Here is a 12,519-nt window from a genome sequence, read left to right as displayed (position 1 = left end):
CCGGGGGGCACTTACCACAGGTGGCTCCCAGTCAGTGGCGCAGTGGGGCTAAAGCAGACTCTCTGCCTACCCTGGCTCTGCGCGGCTCCCAGAAGCAGCTGGCATGTCTGGGTCCTAGGTGGAAGCATAGCCCAGCGGCTCTGCCCGGTGCACGCTGCCCGCACCCACAGGCGCTGCCCTCATTGTTCCCATTAGCCATGGTTCCTGGCCAATGGGAGCTGTAGAGCTGGTGCTTGAGGCGGGGGCAGCACACGGAGCTTCCCTGGCTGCCCCTGCACCTAAGGACCGCAGGAACATGCTGGCCACTTTTGGGAGCTGTGCGGAGCCAGGGCAGGCAATGAGCTTGCCTTACCCTGCTACGCCACTGACTGGACTTCTAACGGCTCGGTCAGTGGTGCTGATTGGAGCTGCCAGGTTCCGTTTTCCAGGGCCAGCTCTAGGTTTTTTGCTGCCCCAAACAAAAACATATTTGGCTGCCCCCCGCCCCGCACTCCCCTGCTGCCCCAGTCCTAGGCTCCCGCACTCCCTGCCACCCCAGCACTGGGCTCCCTTATTTCTCCCCATCAGTGCCCTCCCCACCACTTGCACTTCCCTGCCACCCCAGCCCTGGGCTCTCCCCCCAACCTGCACCCTCCTGCTGTCCCTGCCCTGGGTCACTGGTAACTTGCTCCCAGGGTGGATCATTCAGCAGGAATTTTGGATGTGCGCAGAACACAGGCAGGATTGGTTTCCATATGGTTACAGAACTGCAGTAAAGTGGAACAATTTTCAGCTTGTGTGATTGGAGGATATCTGGATGCATATTATAAGACTGTCCTCCATAAATTAGGAAAAGTTGAGATGCCTTTATTATTCTTTTGTTCCACTCTTTGTTTCTATGGGGAATTTGCCAATGCAGCATCACTGTCTTCCTTTTAAAAAAATAAAAATTTTAAAAAGGGCAATAGCTGTTGAAAATAGCAATTCCAGTCCTAAAAACCACTGGGAAGCATTTCTTACTTCTTCATTTCTTATTCTACTTCTTCTATAGCAAGTTACAGTGGATCAGTATGTTTGATTTGGGAGAAATGAAGTAACAGCTGCCCAAATTGAGGTTGAGCACTCCTGAATTTTGAGGGTGTTCAAATCTAGAAGGCAGGTCCTAGATTCCCTTTCTGAATATTAGCTAAATCTGGAAAGGAAAAGTCAATGTCTGCTTCCATGGCTCAGAAGTGGAAATCCTCCTATATGCCTGGTACTGTATCTAAAGCTGCCAAAGTCCCCTAGCCAGAGCCTCCCCTCCCTTATTTTTCATTTTAAATTCTAGTGGGATCCACGTTCCTCCCTTGCTAGGCTTCAGATAGAGAGGTGCACTGTCCATTTAGTCCACCCAATTCCTTCTTTGGGGGCTGCAAGGTAAAGTCACACCAGTATCCCTAATGCAGTCTGGGGAAGTCTTCTGAAGGGGACATCTGGGGCAAAGCTTTCTACTCCTTGGGCACGCTTGTTCCCCATTCACAGTGCCACCCCTTTCGACTGGCAGCATGGCTCAGCTACCTCACTTCCTACCCCTCCCTTTCCTGTTGATAGCTGCCAAAGGATTGCTGGGAAATGTAGTTCTTCCCCTGTTCCAGGGATAGCTCTATAGGCAAGGAGCTAGGCAAGGAACTACAGCTCCCAGGGTCCTATGGGTTCTCTGCTTTCACGCTGGATACCTAGCTGCTCCGTGGCTCTGCTTCTGTAGGGTTGTGAGAGGGGAGGAAGTGAGTTTATAAAAAAAAAATGGCCAAAATGATGCCCCCTGGAAATGTGCCACCCCAAGCACCTGCTTGTTTTGCTCGTGCCTAAAGCTGGCACTGCCCTTTTCAAATAGGCTTTCTAGTGGAAACCAGATGCCTGGCAATCCTAGAACACATATCCTTGCACCCACAACACAAGTGGAAACCTGCCAAACCTGGAGCGGGATGGTACTAATCCAAGAAAAAATCCCCTTGTAAACTCCAAAGGGCACTGTAGTGGGGCGGACTGCCCCACTCCCTGGGAGGATGGTCTGTGGCAGGCCAGGGAGCCTGTGCAGCCTGGGAACCAATCAGGGCCCAGTTTGGAGGGAACCAATCAGGGCCAGGCTCACCCATATATAGAGGCTGCCCAGAGCAGGAGCAGTCAGTCTGTCCCAGGCCTTCGACAGGGGAAGATTGGTCTCCAAAAAGGAGACTAGCACCGCGGACAGCGCTGTGCTGGGCAGGTTCAGGGAAGCTAGAAGGCTCTAGCCCATAGCTGCCAGGCTGCAGACCCTGAAGGGAAGGGCCTAGCAGGTGCAAGGGGCTAGGGGAAGCAGCCCAGGGGAACAGACAGAGGAGGGGAAAGAGAGAGGACAGCGAGGCTGACGCCAGAGGGTCCCCGGGCCGGGACCCAGAGTAGAGGGTGGGCCTGGGTCTCCCCCCCCCTTCCTCCTTGCAGTACATCCAACCATTGGCCGTAGGGAGTGGCCATTATAGACTATGCCCGATCCCTGACAAGAGGGATTAGACTTTGGAGTGTGTGGTTGCACATAGTGGCTGGAGTGGAGGACTGCTGATCACCGACCGCCGGAAGGGGGTCCAGATGAACTAAGGGACACTGCTGGAGGGCAGTGGCCTCGAAGAGGACGCCGCCGAGCAGGGAGCAACGCGGGTCCAGAGACACCAACAGAGGGCAGAACAACGGACAGGAGACCACCAGGAGGGGGTGCTCCACTGTAATCGAGCTAATTCCCAGAGTTACCAGCAGGAGGCGCCGGGTGGTAATTCCAACCCGTTTACAGGCACATAGACCCCATTACACATACAATCTTTAACAAATGCCTATTTTTTCAGACAATTTGTTGTTTATGTGGGTAGCAGTTATCTTCCCAGTGCCTTCCAACTGAGTAATTTATGTTGCACTTGTGCCCAGTGTGATCTGCTGTAGTTCTGTTTTATACCCAGGGTGAATTGCCTGGTCTCTGTATTGTTCTTATCTGTTTAGTCTCCCAGAGGATTGATTTAAACGAGTCACCTCCATAATTCTGTCCTATGCATCCAACTCTGCTCTGTTGATATTCACTGAATTACATAGGGTTACTTTTCAGTTTATGAAGTAGTAATGTGCAGTGTTAGTATTTTGGACCAGTGAGCAAATCTTCCTTGTTTTTTCTCTAATAGATTGTATCAGGCGCACCCATCTTGTTAGCAGGCTACCTTTGCCAATGTAAATTGTCTTGCAGTCAGTGTGCCTGTTCTTTCATTCCTTCTTAGGAATAGCAGTCTTTCAAATGGCAGAGCTGCTCAGTGAAAGTGAGAAAAAGCAAAGTATGTTACCCCCCCCCACACACACTTGCTTTCAACGTTGCATATGGCTCATAGTGACATGTGGCCTTAGAGAAAACTACAGCTTTGCTGGAGTATTGCCAAATGTCTGTCAGATCTAGTTGTTTGAATCCAGTGATACAGAATGTGACAACTCAGAGAATTATTCTAATTTTCTTCTTGTATTTTTTTTTCTCCTCATTGCAAATACTTTGAAGCACAAAATTTTGTTTTGTGTGTGAATGTTTGGAAATTCAATGCTAATTCATGTGGTTGTATTTCATTAACTGCTCGGGGCCACAGAGAATTGAAATGCAATATTCTTTCAGGCTTGTTTTTCCATCATTTTAGTTTTTTGTTTCATTTTATCTGATGCAGCTTAGCCATCTAAAAATTATTTTATTTCCCTTGTGGAAATAATTAAGTTCATTTATGGCTCTCTAGCAGTACCGGGGAGGCATGTGGGAATTTCCTTCTCTAATGTGATTTACTGCAGTTTTGAAAGTAAAGAGCTGATGTGGTCATTGCCTTCAGAGGTGTGGGGACAATGAGTGATTATTTATCCTAAGGCCTACTAACATTTCTAAATGCTATGAACAAATATTGAGCAATGCCAAAATATGGAACAGTTAAACACAATTTGCAAACTAATATTTTTTTTGCTGCACTGAAATTCAAAATTAGTACGGAAAAATGCTTAATTAACTATGGCCACTGTTAGTGGTAGAGGAGGCAAAAGATCAGACTGAAGACTATTGCGGAGGATGCTTGCAAAACACTTGCCTGCACTCTGTAGCAGTAGTGCAGTTTGCACTGTTCATTTCTAGCTTTCTCAGGCACTAAATTGACTCAGATGTTTTAAGGAGAAAATTTACAATAAAAAGAAGGTAAATTTCTAAAACCAAAAGTGGTTATTAAAGAGGTCACTACTGAAATGTCGAAGTAGCTTGGTTTGACACATGCTGCACTCAGGTGTAGTGTTGAAAGGGCTTGAGGGTACCCACAGGGAGGAATTCCCAAGTGCTCCTTCCTGGGTCCAAGGGGTTTTTTTGCGTTTGGGTGGTGGCAGCATTTACCAAGCCAAGGTCAGAAAAAAGCTGTAACCTCGGGAGTTTAATACAAGCCTGGAGTGGCAAGTATTAATTTTTAAAATCCTTGCGGGTCACCACATTCAGCACTCAAAGTGCCAGAGTGGGGATTCAGCCTGGACAATGCCACTGGGGTGGGCAGTGCAGGGGAAGCTTGACTCTGCTATGCCCCCTTTCTGCCTCTGTACCGCCTCCTACATCCCTCCTCCTCTCCCTTACAATGGAGATGGGAACAGGGCAGCTGATGTAGGAGGCAGCCATGCCAGAACTTTTAGAGGACTGGAAAATCTGATTTTCTGCAGACCTAAACCTTATTTAGAACAAGGGTAGTGTATGCATAGAGAGCAGAAGCTCAGATTCAAAGTCTCTCTGGAGAAGAGCACTCCTGTGTGTGGATCAGAGTTGCACAGTGAAACATACTCATCAATGTAGTGCCATCACTGACACCTTAAGATGTATTAGACACCTTAATGAATCAACAGGTTGATGATTCAGGTGTTGGGGCTGAACATGGAGTCACAGGGAGATTTTGTGCAAACTATATCCTAGAGGGACAGCTCAGTGACCATCAGTTGTGACTTTGACCTTTGCTTTCTTGGCTAAGGAAAGAGAATTGAGAGCATCTGGAACCTATGCTAATGGAGATCAGGAACATTTCCTTTGAGGAGTAAAATCAATCTCCTACCCTACAGCATGCCATAATTTGCTCATCACTTGAAACAACTGACCTGTCCATCAGCCACCTGTTATCTAGCCTCTCATTCTGGAATGGGCTAACTGAGAATTTTCCATCTCCATCAAGATACTGGCAATGTTCTGGACATCCTCTCAGTCAAGCTGGGACATGGAACAAACAAGGCATTTGTGAAGCTTGCCATGGACAAGGGCCTGGACCTCTCCACAGCAGCTAGTATAGTTGACTGTGTAATAGTGATGTCCTGCCTCAAAGATATGATGAATGGGGAAGAATTTGTAGGGGAAGCACAAGTGAGTGGCAACCTGGGCAGCAGTGACCATGACATTGTCAAGTTCAGGATCCTGACAAAAGGAAGAAAGGAGAGCAGCAGAATATAGACCCTGGACCTCAGAAAAGCAGGCTTTGACACCTTCAGGGAACTGATGGGCAGGATCCCCTGGGAGGTTAATATGCAGGGGAAAGGAGTCCAGGAGAGCTGGCTGTATTTTAAAGAAGTCTTATTGAGGGAGCAGGAACATACCATCCTGATGTGCAGAAAGAATAGCAAATATGGCAGGTGACCACTTTGGCTTAACACAGAAATCTTCAGTGAGCTTAAACACAAAAAGGAAACTTACAAGAAGTGGAAACTTGGACAGATGACTAGGGAGGAGTATAAAAATATTGCTCAAGCATGCAGGGGTAATCAGGAAGGCCAAAGCACAATTGAAGTTGCAGCTAGCAAGGAATGTGAAGAGTAACAAGAAGGGTTGCTACAGTTATAGTAGCAACAGGAAGGTGGTATGGGAACGTGGGGGAGGCAACCTAGTGACAGAGGATGTGGAAAAAGCTGAAATACTCAATGCTTTTTTTTTGCCTCAGTCTTCACAGACAAGGTCAGCTCCCAGACTGCTGCACTAGGCAGCACAGTTTGAGGAGGAGGTGAGCAGCCTCAGAGGTGAAAGAACAGGTTTAGGACTATTTAGAAAAGCTGGACATGCACAAGTCCATGGATCCAGATATAATGCATCCGAGGGTGCTGAGGGAGTTGGCTGGTGTGATTGCAGAGCCATTGGCCATTATCTCTGAAAACTCGGGACGATAGGGGAGGTCCCAAACAATTGAAAAAAGGCAAATATAGGGCCCATCATTAAAAAAGGGAAGAAGGAGAATCCTGGGAACTACAGTCTGGTCAGCCTCACCTTTGTCCCTGGAAAAATCATGGAGCAAATCCTCAAGGAATCCATTTTGAAGCACTTGGAGGAGAAGAAGGTTATCAGGAATTTATTCCCAGAGGATGTTGTGAAGGCCAAAATTATAAGTGGGTTCAAAAAAGAATTTGATAAATTCATGGAGGATAGGTCTATCAATGGCTATTAGCCAATATGATCAGGGATGCAACCCCATGCTCTGGGTGTACCTAAGCCTCTCACTGCCAGAAGCTGAGAGTGGATGGTGGGATGGATCACTCAATAATTGCCCTGTTCTGTTCATTCCCTCTGAAGCACCTGATAGTGGTCACTTTCGGAAGACAAAATACTGGGCTAGATGGACTATTGGTCTGACCCAGCGTGGCCATTCTTATGTTCTAATGTCTGACACACCAGTTTTGGTTCACTGATTTCCAGACCTGTATTTCTCTTGTTTATCAGACGTGATCTTGACACAGTCCTTGAATTATATCACCAGGCTTTTTTATTTGTAGTAATTTATTCATTCTGTCTCCCTTTTGCTCCTTTTCCCATCAAGATTTATTGTTATAGGATATTGTGACCCCTAACCTCTGGCTGAGTTACTGAAGTCCTCAGATCATGGTTTAAAGACTTCAATGTACAGAGAATTCATCATTTACACTGGTTTAAACTTGCAAGTGACCCATGCCCCACGCTGCAGAGGAAGGCAAAAAACCCCAGGATCTTTGCCAATCTGATCTCGGGGAAAATTCCTTCCTGACCCCAAATATGAGCTTGTGGGCAAGACCCATCAGCCAGACACCTGGGAAAGAATTCTCTATAATAACTTGGAGCCCTCTCCATCTAATGTCCCATCACCGGCCGCTGGAGATATTTGGTGCTAACAGGCACAGATTGGCTACAAGCCATTGTAGCAGTCTCTTCATATCATCCCCTCCATAAATGTATCAAGCTCAGTCTTGAAGCCAGTTAGCTTTTTTGCCCCACTGCTCCGCTTGGAAAATTGTTCCAGAATTTTACTCCTCTGATGGTTAGAAACCTTTGTCTAATTTCAAGCCTAAACTTGTTGATGGCCAGTTTATATCCATTTGTTCTTGTGTCCACATTGGCACTTAACTTAAATAACTCCTCTCCCTCCCTGGTATTTATCCCTCTGATGTATTTATAGAGAGCAATCATACATCCTCTCAGCCTTCTTTGGGTTAGGCTAAACAAGCCAAGCTCTTTGAGTCTCCTCTCGTAAGGTAGATTTTCCATTCATCCAGCATAACCTTATCCTTACGCTATCCATTCTACGAATAAAACGTTCTACTTCAGACTAGACCAGGTTTTATTATACAGTCATGTAATATACAGTATGCACCAGTGTACATTTGTCAGCTACATGGGACTAGAATAGGGACAAGCGAAAAGAGGTGTTAGGTAATATACCCCATCTCCCTTCTGGTGCAGAACTGTTACATGTACGTTTTCTATTCCTCTGTCCAGACAACTTTTAAATGTACCAAGCAATGGAGCTTTCACTACTTCCCAGTGAACTGTATTATACTAACTACTAAATATCATTGTTAGAAAGCTTTTTGTAATTGCCTGAGTTTCTCCTCTTAATTTTATTCCATCACTCATAGTTACACCTTTTATTAAGCTAATTCCTTATCCCCCTCCCCATTGGCTACACCCTTTAGTTGTTTGTAGACTGCTGTATTTGTAATGTTTTTTCCTTGAAAGTCAGTCCCTTCAGATTGCTCCCTTTCTAATAATATATATAAATAAATAAATTAAAGACTCCTCTTGCCCAGTGATACAATGCCTTGCTCTAAAGTGACATTGGTCACTTTTGCAGTCACAAGATTACAAACTCACTGTCACCCCTAAGACTTTTCCTGTATTATTGCTTTCCATGTTTCTCTTCACACCAAATCTCTCTGTTTTGGATTCACTCCCCCAGCTTGCATTATCCAAGATGAATCTCATTGTGGTCTCTTCTTCCCACATTTCTAATCTCTTGGTCCATTTGTATTAATTATTCAGCTACCTTGCAATTTGGAATCTCCTGTGAATTTCATTAATATGCTGTTTAGTCCTTCATTAAAGAAGATATTTATTAAGGCTGCACCTAACATGGATCCCAGCTCAGCCCTCTGCTACTTATTATTTCACTTCGGAAACAAGCCTTCAACCAGTTTCCTATCCCAGGTATCAGTTCATGGTTCAGTCTTATTTTGATTAATTTTATGAGTAAGAGTTCAAACACTAGTATGGAGGGCACTCTCTACTCAGATTAGAGTCCAAGTTATGCTATGGAACAACAATAAAATTTGATAAATGTTTTTCTGGTTGGGTGGTATTTTGTGATAGAAGGCTAATTGTGAGGAGGTGGGAAAATAGTTGTACTGCTGTTCTAAAGAATTTGTACGTGGAGACTGCTGAGATTGCTTCATCGGAGGGATGAAGATAAAATTATTTCTTTGAGCACATTCTTTTAAATTACAGTTTACTTTTTAACTGGTTTCAGTTTGCATTTAGGTTTGAGAATAGAGCGACAGGTCTATTTGTGTATTGATTTTGAGGACTATTCATTCTTGAGTAGAAACAAACAGAAGAGAAGAGATTCTAATGGAGTCTGCTGTAACTTCCACTAGGGTACACACATTTATAGATTGGTAAAAGTAGATCTCAGCAATCAGAGAGGAAAGGGGGAAAAGTGATCAAGGTGGTGATAGGCACATGACATCTCAGTTTATCTACATGTATACTTTAAAGGGAACTTGTGACAGATATAGCAATATTCTGCAATATCTTTGGGAGATCATACTATATTAAGTTTGTGTTACTGTCAGGGCTGGCTCCAGGCACAAGCCCAGCAAGCAGCTGCTTGGGGTGGCCAATGGTGAGGGGCAGCACATCCGGGTCTTCGGTGGCAATTCAGCAGCGGGTCCCTCGCTCCCTCTTGGAGCGAAGGACCAGCTGCCGAATTGCCGTCGAAGACTGATGCGGCAGCGGTAGAGCTGCAGATCGTGATCGTGGCTTTTTTTTTTCCCCCTCTTTTTGCTGCTTGGGGTAGCAAAAATCCTGGAGCCGGCCCTGATCACTGTGGGCTAGGTATTGTATTTAATTTCATAGGAGAGTGGGACTGCAGCCCTCCAAAACTAAGAACAATTGGGGTATTTAGGCAAATTCACTCAGGTTGTAACACCTCCCGAGAGGTACTAGTGCCTAGACATATTTGCATATACTAGTTCAAACTGGCTTCTCTAGAAACCAGCAGACAAAGAAAGGACTTGTGAATAAATAGCCTGAGTATCTAGCTCAGTATCTTCTTTCTGATCCAGCAAACAGACAGGATCTTCTGTCTAAGAGAAGCCCCAGTCCTTCGTGGGAAGGGTTGGGAAAATTTGACCTATTTGTGGGGGTGCTTTTTCTGAGCAAAGAAATGCTATGAACTTGTAACCACAGAAAATCCCCTGTGGGGTTTGAAGGACTGGTCATTTGCCAGACCCTTTGTTGGAGTTGGGGTGATCTCCGGTAAGCTTATTAGCATGTGAATGTGTTGTTTTCTTGCTTTTAATATTTTTTTTGGTAATGCTTTCACCTTAAGAATAAATGTGCTTACTTAGAAAGAGCTGTGTGGTAATATAATGGGCAATTACACTGTTCTAGCCTCAGAGGAGAAGGCAAAGCAGGCCTGCTTGGACAGAGAATTCACAGTGTAGTCAGGGAACTGAGCAGCCTGAAAATACCCTAGTCAGGAGGGAAAGAGATGCGAGTCCCCACCAAGAGAGGTAACTGCTGCGGAGCCAGAAGCTTAAGAATGAGTGTCCTTGCTGGACCATGGAGGGGGAATACAGGTGCAATTAGTTCTGTCACCATTCAGGGCATCTCCAAATACCCCTCTAATCAAGATTACTTTTAGTTTCTTTTTTAAATTCACTGTTTCCACAGCTTCAGTCTGTTTCCAGCCCCCCCAGTGATTACACTCATCTGCTGACTAACATTTTTTAAAAAGTTAACTGAATAAGTATTATTTCACCATTACTTTTTATTTGCTGCATTGCATCTAATTCTGTTGTACAGCTAGTGTCTGGTCCACTTGGGGGCTTCCTGTGAGGGAACTGACAGTAATTAGATTGTATTACTCTCTTGGTTGAGAAGTGGCAATGGCTTTGATGGAATTCTCCCAAGTGAACAATGTTCCACACTACATAGTTTGACTGAGGTGGCAAGAATCTTCGAGGGCAGAGTATAGGAGGGGCATTGAGAGGTTCATATATTTTAAGACCGTAAGGGACCATTATATCATCTAGATTGACCTAATATGTAACACAGGCCATAGCATTTAATCCAGTCACTCCTGGATTGAGCCCAGTACTGCTGGATTGAAGCTGTAAACCAGGAGTCCTCTGGTCACTCCCATTCACTCTTCATCTTAGTGAACATTTTATTCAGAATTATTACTTTTTAAACAAGTAGTAAATTAATTTCAAACAACCCAAAAAACCCTAATGAGAGAGGGGAAAATGTAAAAGTTAACCAGAAGTCAAATCTGTTGTGGTGGCAGCAGCATGTAACTGGTAAGGGAGACAAAGAAAAGAAGACAGGACACTTTCACTGACACAAACAAGCAAACAGAGAAATAAAACTCTGAAAGCAAATAAGCACATAAACAAAGCAGCAAATGAACAAACAGTACACAAGACCAACACTATCTTGCTGGAGAAATAAATAAGCAATCAGATGTAACAAAACAAGCAGCTGATGGGGGGGGCTCAACTAACATTGCGTGCAAATGGAAGAAAATTCCACTGGGCTTTATCCTAAAACACCTGATAGCGATGCCTTTATTAATTATACAAATAATGGAGCTGTCAGGGATTGTTTGTGGTGGGCTTTGGATTTTTTTTCTTTTAAGTGATGAGACCAGACAAGTATGATTGTACTCAGGGTGGTTACCCTGTTCCGCTGTTTGTGCTGCTGCAGCTGTAATTCTGTTTTTAGTATGTAACTCAATTGAAGCTAGAGTGGGTATCATGTTCTGGGGTTACGTTACCAGACTGGGAAGGGGTTACATCACCACTTGTCCTGTAACCCTGAGTGGCTTAAATGCTCTGATGTTTTTCACAGCCTGGACACTGACAGCCAGCAAACAAGCACGCATTTGCTGAGACTCAGCAGCTCTGATTCCAGCAGCCTGCTTGTTACACCCCATCCACCAACTTTGGTTACATCTGGCAAGATGACCCCCTCGCTCTCTGGTTCCGAATTTTCCCAGAACCATGAGCTCTTCAATGTCCAACCCTTTCCTGGACCATTAGAGGAATAATAAGGTTTGTTTATGCCTATATAAAGACAAAACGAACAGCTTATCACTTTAACTGGAGTTAACAATTCAGTTTGAACACAGCACAGGGTTCGTTTAGATTACAAGTAAAACGAGTTTATGAACTAAAGGAGAGAGGATTTTGAGTTCAGGCTACAAGCAAATAAAAGTGAAAAACACTTTCTAGAGACTAAGACTTAACGAAACTATAGTATTGGTTCAAGGTAAGATTCTTACCACACTTCCTTCTAGCAAGATGGCTCACTACTCCTTGGTTCAAGATCTCCCACAAAGTGCTCAGATCCTTTGTTTCCTTAGGTGAAAGATAACTTGGAGTTCTTTGTCCCTCTCTTTTATAGTCCAGTAAGCCTTTGAAATGCATTCTTCAGAACGTTCTTCCACCTCAAAGTAAATTCAAGCTGTGAGGAAGGTGACATGGGGTCTCTGGGTGAAGGACGTTCCATACTGGTTTCTTCCTCTGCTATTTTTTGCTAAAATGCACATTGATCTGTTCCTGAAGTCTCTCACCCCTGCCATGATGCTGAGTGGTTGTTTCCTCCCCTTGTTGGCTTGATGGTCCTGTTTTTACCTTTTTTTTTAAATACATTCCCATTATCGCTTAATATGTCTTGAGAGTACGTTCAAGGTGCAGAACTACATTCCTTTGTCTAGGTTGGGGTAACTTCAGCCTTGCCTGTCAGACACACATTAAGAACATAATTTCCAATAAGTTTGTAATTTTGCATTTGATTGGTGTGGTGTTAGCTTTCTGCTGATATCTGACATGACACCTTTTAGATACAGGTTATGACACTAGGGAGTTGGGGTACACTGGAGCTTTTCAGGCCAGCTGAAACTCACTAGTAGATACAAGTGAGCCCTGTGCCCATTTTCATTGGGATGCTGTTAAGGTTACAAGGGATTTATCTACTTCTCCTAG

The 12,519-nt window shown here is 44.5% G+C and overlaps 1 protein-coding gene across 1 annotated transcript in view; it reads left to right on the top strand.

Moving 5' to 3' along the window:
- Nucleotides 1-12,519, top strand: part of GPR158 (G protein-coupled receptor 158) — a 318,765-nt gene that overhangs the window by 190,672 nt on the left and 115,574 nt on the right. The window lies entirely within an intron of this gene.

The sequence above is a fragment of the Gopherus evgoodei genome, chromosome 2 (genome assembly GCF_007399415.2).
Source record: "Gopherus evgoodei ecotype Sinaloan lineage chromosome 2, rGopEvg1_v1.p, whole genome shotgun sequence".
Taxonomy (NCBI): domain Eukaryota; kingdom Metazoa; phylum Chordata; order Testudines; family Testudinidae; genus Gopherus; species Gopherus evgoodei.
Note: the sequence above shows the minus strand (reverse complement) of the source record. Positions and strands in the feature narration are given on the sequence as shown.